Here is an 8,191-nt window from a genome sequence, read left to right on the forward strand (position 1 = left end):
GCATTCTATGTACATCCTTATCAGAATCCTACAAGGTGACCACGATTGTCCTGTTTTACAGATGAGAAGGTGGAGTCTCATAAAGTTTCAGGAAGCTGACAAAGGTCTGGCTGGGCTAGGGTTCCAGCCCATCTCCACCTGTGTCTAAAGTGTCTTTTCCCTTCATCCACCTGCCTCTTATGAATGCCTGGATCTTTTCAGCTTTGCACGGCCCCCTATCGGGTGGGTTAAGCACTGGTGGTTTGGAGCCACTATGTGCTCTGAGGGGAGAAAGATGGGCAATCGGCTTTCAAAAAGAGTTGCCGCCTGTGGAGCAGTCTACTCTGTTCCGCACGGCTACTATGAGTCAGATGGGCTGGTGGCAGTGAGTTAAGAGTATTAAAAAGGGCATTAATTTGGGAAGCAGGCTGAAACATAGCAAAATGTGGGTAGTTGATTAATGGTTTTCAAGTGATGGTGAATCTCCTTTGTTTTGCATTTTACAGCCGGCGATTCCGTGTGATTAATCAATTATTCTTTTTATAGTTTGCTTTCTCTGTTGTCATTATCTTTCCCTCATTGAAGAGGCCACTGTGGCACACAGAAAGTATCCTGGTGGCGTGGGGGGCTAAGGCTTGCTAAGCATTGGACCGCTGATTGAAAGCCAGTGGTTGAAGCCACTGGCCATTCTGGAAGAGCAAGAAGAGTGCATCTGCTCCCATAAGATGTACAACCTCCTCTCTACTATAGCGCGCATAGGGTCGCCTGGAGCCAGGCTTGACTGCTTGGCAATGGCCTGGTTGGGCTTGCCCCCCAAAGGTGAGTGTGGAGAATGCCTGTGATTAAAATCCACAGGGCTGGGGTGACCCAGGTGTGGGCAGTGGACCACTAAGATTTGTGCCGTGACTTTATGACATTGTGGCATCTGTTTTCTTCCATGTGAAACCAGATGGCTGTTTGTGAAAGGTAGCTAGATTAGGGACGAAGTGGGGTTTTCTCCCCCAAATCCCTGCACTAGCAGAAATTGCCTGGCAAGGCCACATACAGAGGGGTTGGAAAGAAATCAGGCAGCCATTGAACACCCATGGGAAAACCTAACTGCTCATGCACAGACTAGGACCTCTTCCCCTCCCCCCAGCACAGGTGAAACCTAAAACCTAACCTCACCTAGGACCATGACATCACCCAGGTGTGTTGAAACACAGCCAATAGCAGCCAATACTTTCCACCAGCCTCCCCAGCCAGAGGTGTTAAATCACCTGGCTGCAGGAAGGTCAGGTCTCTTACTCTGGTCCTGCTCAGGTGTGTGCTGTAAGCGGAGGGCCTTCGAGTGTGGGGTACACGTGCCAGCATCGCTCCTCGGGGCCTGTGCCCCTTGGGCTCTTGGCCCCTTGTGGACTCCCCAGTTCTGTGTGTGTTCTTTTCCACGTGGTTTTTCGTGCCCAGTTGTGAAACCCCGCGGGGCTTCTGCATGGCCTGCCACACTCTCCTTCGAGACTGTAAAACCGGAAACTTTTCCGTTCCTTCATAAAAACTCACGTGGATCACAAAGTGCTTCTGCAGAGTGACTTTTTGCAGCATTGCGGAGCGAGAACTACGGCAGTGTATCCCACTATAGAAAATGACCATTTGCACTTTGCTCTTCAAAAATGACCACTCCCTCCCATCTCTCACTCATTAGGGCAAGTGTGCATGCTTGACAAGGGGACCCCGTACCAAAAAAACCCCAACAAAACAAAACCCCAAACTCACCGTCATCAAGTCTGTGCCCATCTATAGCAACCCTGGAGGACTGGGGCGAACTGCCCCTGTAAGTTTCTGAGACTAACTCTTCGGGAAGAGAAAGCCTTGTCTTCTCCCAAGTGGGACTGTGAATTACATATTCATTGACCACCCTCCAAAATATTAGGCTTCTCCACATCCATAAATTGAAGTTAATTGTACCATGTGGCACTTTTACCCTGGGACTCTGTTGTCTGTCTGCATTGCTTATACACTACCTCAAGTCTTTTGTCGAATGGTGTGCGAGGTTCAGTTCCGATCAACAAATACCAAATACGCAGTATTTAGTAGCTGTTCGGCTGAATATATGCCATTTGATATTTAAGCTTTTTTTACAGTTTCAGATAGTTAAATTTATTGTAGCAACATGAAAATATTAATATTCAATGGGCTAAATACCCAAAAGGTAAGTAAATATTAACTCAAAATGCCCTACAGGTAATAGGAAATAGAATGGCATAGTATCTATTGACAGTTACAAAATAATAAGTAGATTTTAAAAAATCTTCCAGGCCAGGTATAACAAATAAATGATTCCATTTTATACTTGAAAAGCAGAGAATAAGAAACATATAGAAGTTAATTTAACATCTTCAGGGAGCAGTCACTGTTGAGGTTATCTGTTCTCATAAAGATTTACAGCCTTAAACCATATACAGTACTGCTATGAATTGGAATGGACTTGATGTAGCTGATTTGGAATTTAGGTTAAGGGTTTCAAGATTCAATAACTTCGACTTATGATATAGAATTGCTTTCATAAAAATAATATATGAACAAAACATCAAAACTATTTTCAGCAGATTAAGAAATCTTGTGTATATTCAATGTTTTTCTTAATTATAAATTTCATTTCATTGAGATAAGTTACTGTTGGTCTCTTATTTACTATCTGAAAATCCACACTACATTTACTATTAAGTTCTATGTTGGCTAATGACATACAGATATATTTTAAACATAGGAAGTAAGTTATTTTAATATTATTTTGACTTTATGTGAATGTATCAAACCCAACAGGTTTCATTTAGAAAATATTTTTCTATCAAGCACTCTCTTGAGAGTGCCCTTAATCTCATTATTCCTGAGACTGTAGATGAGAGGACTCAACATGGGGATGACCACCGGATAGAACTCAGACACCACCTTGTTCTGGTCAGAGGAGTAGCATCACATAAGTGAATGTAATGGTTCCACAGAACAGAGTGACCACAGTAAGGTGGGAGGTGCAGGTAGAGAAGGCCTTGCGGCAGCCCTTCAATATGATAAAGAGGATGGCGACAGCTATGATAAACACGGTGACTGCAATGATGGAGCCTGCAGAAAATGAGGGAACCATTGCAGGTACAGTGACATCAGAACAGGAAAGTTCCACTAAAGGAGAAAAAGTGATTGATCCTATTGATCCACAAAAGAATAAACAAAAGAAGGAAAACATAAAGCAGGATGTATTGAGAAAAGCACTTTTGTAAGGCACAGAAGATAATTGGACACAAACTTGTGTGGACATTTTGGTTAAATAAAAGCAGTGGGTGGCAGATTGCTACGAAGCGATCATAGGCAAGCAGGAAGCACTCAACTGTCCCAAAGAAAGCATCTATGCCAAGTCGGATGGTACATCCAAGATAGGAGATTGTATGTCTTTCTGCTAGAAACTTTGCATGCATATTTGGTGTGACAGAGAATGTACAGCTTTGTGTCTGCCAATGCGAACTGACTCAGGAAAAAATACATAGGATTGTGGAGCTGAGAAGAGATTCTTATGAGAATGACTGTACTGAGATTGTCAAAGACAATCACCAGGTAGATTAATAGGAAGACCATGACCTGAAGGATAGGATCATCTGTTAATCCCAAGAAAATGAACCTTGTTACTCTAGTGTAGTTTTTAAAAAATCATTTTATTGGGGACTCATACAGCTCTTATCACAATCCATACAGACATCCATTGGGTCAAGCACCTTTGTACATTTGTTGCCATCCTCGTTTTCAAAGCATTTTCTTTCTACTTGAGCTCTTGGTATCAGCTCCTCATCCCCCACCCCCATCCCTCCCTCATGAACCCTTGATAATTTATAAATTATTATTTTTTATGTCTTGCACTGTCTGATGTCTCCCTTCACCCCCTTGTCTGTTGTCCATCCCCCTTGGAGGGGGTTATAGATAGGTCATTGTTCTCCTTCCCCCCCCCCACCTTTCCCTTCCCCTCTTGCTATGGCTACTCTCAATATTGGTCCTGAGGAGTTCATCTGTCCTATGTTTAACCTAAAAAAAAAAGGCAATCTCATGTAATTCAGCTTAATACTATGTGTGCAGGACTTGGCAGTTGGTATAGACACCTTTAAACAGCAAAAACCCGCTCCCAAATACCTACACGTGGACTCAATTAAACTCTGCCCATTCCTAGGAATAAGCCACTCGTGCATAGGTTGAAATCAGTCCAGTGCTGCTTGCCAGGTTGTCACTCAAGACATATGAATCATTGTTTAAAAAGCAACGTACCCCATAATTTGACAGCAGCTCATCAAAATGGACCACGTAAATAACCGCTTTCCCTTCCCTGGCAGCAGAGGAGTCAAGACAAGCTGTCAAAGGATCTTGCCAATTTCACCCTGCTGTGCTTTCTTCCCTCGTGGAAAGCGGGTAGAAGACAACCGTAAAGGTGAGTTGAGATGAGGAAGGGTCAGTGCAAGGCGCTAATGAGAGACTAGAAATGCAAGAGAAGCTAGAAAGGGAAGAAGAGACTAGAGAGCGGCAAAGAACCAAGACCTCCCTGGGAGAGAACCGGGGAAAGAGAACAATAAGGCCCATAAGCAAAAAATATTCAACTGTTCAATGTAGCTCCCCTCCCCAGTCCCCAAATATAAACAGACACCAAGTTCATATTGGGTTCTCATTTTCAAGAAAATTGTTTAAAGTTAAAACAAACCAGGACCTTAAACTCTTCAATTTTAGCTCTATAAAGTCTCCTAATAATATGTTTAGCCAGCTCCTAAAAAAAAACACCTGTTCCCATTTTGCACAAATCACTATGAAAGCAGACTTTGCTTTGTTTAATTTCTTATATTCATACTTCCAAACACCCACACTAGCAGCCTTCTCATCAGTTACTATTTCTGCTGGCGAAATTCTACTACAATTTCCCATGTGGCTGCCAAACAATATAAGCAGATATGAATATTCAATGAGTCCAGCTTGATGAAATCCCATCACTTACACAAAAAAGATAGTATCATTACTCAGAGAAAATCAGCCAAACATAGACAAGGAATGGCAGCTGCAGTTGTCAGAATTAGAGATGAATTGATATATAGAGCAAACCTTAGCAAAAAGACTTATTACACCAAAAAAATACACCTTTCCCCCTTTTGCTCATTTCTCCTAAACTAGACTTCTTTTCTTATCCATTATGCACTGCCGGTGGACATTGAAGTGGCTTAATTGTTCACCCCTTTGAGAAAGCGGCGAGTCTGCAGTGAACAGAAGATGCTCCTATTGTTTCAAGATGCTCTCCAACTGGTTCCGACTCACAGAGATCTTGTGTCCAACAGAAGGAATCACTGCGTGGTTTTGGACCATCCTCACCATCATTGCTGGGCTTGAGCTCACAGGAGCAGCACTGTGTCTGTCCATCTCATTGAGGGCGTGCCTCTGTTCCAGCCTGTCTACCTGACCAAGTGTGATGTGCTTCTCCAGGGCACGTTCCCTCCTGATGGTGATGGACGAGTGGCACCATCCTTAAGGGGCATTCGGGTTCTTCCTTGTTGATGGTGTCAGGTGCCATCCAGTTGATTCTGACTCATAACAACTCTATGGACAACAGAACAAAACGTTTCCTTGTCCTATGCTATCCTCACAGAGGAGCTCTGGTAGCACAGTGGTTACACGTTAGGCCGCAATCTGCAAGGTTCCCAGTTTGAAACCACCAGCTGCTCCATGGGAGAAAAACATTGCTTTCTACTCCTGTAAACAGCTACAGTCTTGGAAACTCACAGGGGCAGTTTTGTATCCTGCCCTACAGGGTCACTATGCGTCGGCATTGACTCAATGGCAGTGAGTTGAGATGCCATCTCACTAGGTTGTTATACTTGTGCCTCTTGCTGCAGCCCCTGTGTCGCTCAGTCTCATTAAGAGCCTTCCTGTTTCTCTCAGACCTGTACTTTACCAAGCATGATGTCCTTCTCCATGGACCCGTCACCCTAAGAAAATGCCCAAAGTACCTGAGAGGAATTCTCATCATCCTTGCTTCCAGGACACATTCCCACTATACTTCTTTTATCGTTTACTTCTTTTAAGGCAGATTTGTTTGTTCTTCTGGGAGGCCATGGTACTTCCAGTATTTTTGGCCAATTCAAACACACCAATGATCCTTCAGTTTTCTTTATTCACTGCCCAACTTTCACATGCATATGAGGCAATTACCAATAGTGTGGCTTGGGTCAGGTGCTTCTAAGTCTTCACAGTTATAACTTTGCTCGTCGACACTTTAAAGAGGACTTGTGCAGCAGATTTGCCCCATGGAATACATAGTTTGATTTCTTGACTGCTGTTTCCATGAGCATCAACTGTGGATGCAAGCAAAATAAAATCCTTGAAACTTCAATCTTTTCTCCATTTATCATGTTGTTGCCGATTGGTCCACTGCTATTCATAAGGTTTTTGGTGATTAACTCCTCATAAGTGGACAGCCTATCCCTTCTTCATAGTCTGTTCTCAGGCTGGAAGCTCTGCTGAAACTTGTTCACTGTGAGTGACCCTAATGGTATTTGAAATACCAGTGACATCGCTTCCAGCATCCAGCCACATACAAGCCACCATGGAACAACAGACTGACAGACAAGTGATAGTCTATAAGTCCAATTAAGAGGATTTGGGTTTTCTTTGCATTGAGTTGTAATCAATAATGAAGGCTGTAGTTCTTGGTCTTCATCAGTAATTGCTTCAAGTTTTCTGCGATTTCAATAAGCAAGGTTGTGTCATCTGCATATCACAGGTTCTTGGTGAGCATTAAAATGAAGTGGAACAAGGTTGGCCAATAGAATCTTACTGCCAGCAAACCGCCCTTTAACTAACTACAAGCTTTTTAGAATTAAGATTTTGTAACGCCTTCTTTATTAAAGGGGAACATATAGAAAATAAAATGTATTATGCTCATTGTTTAAAAAAACAAATTCTAACAAAAATAGGGGGGATACAGCAATAATAAAGAAATCAAGATAAACTAACATACACTCCCAAACGTAAAAACTTGGATCTAACTGCACAAGATTTAGTGAAGTAATCATGCTTGTGCCTTTTTATTGTGAACATATTTACATCGAAAAGATGTGATAGACCAGAACTCTGGTGGTGGTGCTGAGTAAGGATTAGACTATTAAAAAGATCAGTGGTTTAAATCCCGTAGTCTGCTCTGACAGAGAAAGTTGAGATTATCTGCTTCTGTAATGATGTATAGGCTTGGAAATGATATAGAATTCCTATGAGTCATAATTGACAAATGTCTGTGTAATAGACTGGAAGACATTCTGTACAGGATGTACAAGATAATAAAAGACAGAACCTTGGTGCCCCTCAGTGACTAAGGGCGATACAGGGGACAGCACTGGAGACACAGTGTGGGAATTGCACCTGACCTGATCCCACCACACCGAGGCAAAGCACTGGGGGAGTGCAGTGGAACAGCAAGGGAATGGAGTGGCAAGGTCCCCAGGGAATGCTGAAAGTGGACTTTGGGGCCAGGGCGTGGTGCCCCAACAGACTGGACTGGAGAACGCTCCTAAGGGTCAGCAAACGATCCTTGAACGAACTACAAGCCTTTCTTTTGTGAAGTGTTTTGTTTTGTTCTTTGTCAGTGGTTTGTTTTTGTTGTTTTATTGTCTGGTTGTATACTGTTGCTTTGTTTTCCTCTGTCTTGTTTTCGTGCATGTTAGTGTCTCCACAGGTCTGTCTGAATAGGACAGGCTGGATGAACTAGCTGGAGGAAAAACAATAGGACAGACAGTTCCGGGGTGACAGACAGATCTGGGTGGGGGAGGGGGAGGAGGGTAAGGAAGTGGTGTTAATAAACACAGGGACAAGGGAACAACATGGGACCCAAAATGGTAGTGAGGGGGGAGTGACAGGCCTGATGGGGAACGATCAAGGGTAAGGTTGCGTAGAGAAGAGGTATAGCTGTAGCCCAGGTGGGGACGGAGCATGGTGGTGGAGCAGGAGGAAAGCCAAGGGAGAGGGAGGAAGGAGCTGGGAGTCAAGGGGCATTTATGGAGGTCTAGACAAAGACGTGTACATGCAAACATATATATGAGGATGGGGAAATAGATCTAATTGACTACATTCATAGGTTTAATATCAAGGTGGCGGAAGGACCTTGGGCCTCTACTCAAGCACTCCCTCAATGCATGAATACTTTCGTTTTTTAAATTGGTACTCT

The 8,191-nt window shown here is 43.3% G+C and overlaps 1 pseudogene; it reads right to left on the bottom strand.

Annotated features, from left to right (window-relative positions):
* Window positions 1-2,784: 2,784 nt before the first annotated feature.
* LOC142451428 (olfactory receptor 5P6-like) lies at window positions 2,785-3,651 on the bottom strand (annotated as a pseudogene).
* Between the last annotated feature and the right edge of the window lie 4,540 nt (window positions 3,652-8,191).

The sequence above is a fragment of the Tenrec ecaudatus genome, chromosome 6 (assembly GCF_050624435.1).
Source record: "Tenrec ecaudatus isolate mTenEca1 chromosome 6, mTenEca1.hap1, whole genome shotgun sequence".
NCBI lineage: Eukaryota > Metazoa > Chordata > Mammalia > Afrosoricida > Tenrecidae > Tenrec > Tenrec ecaudatus.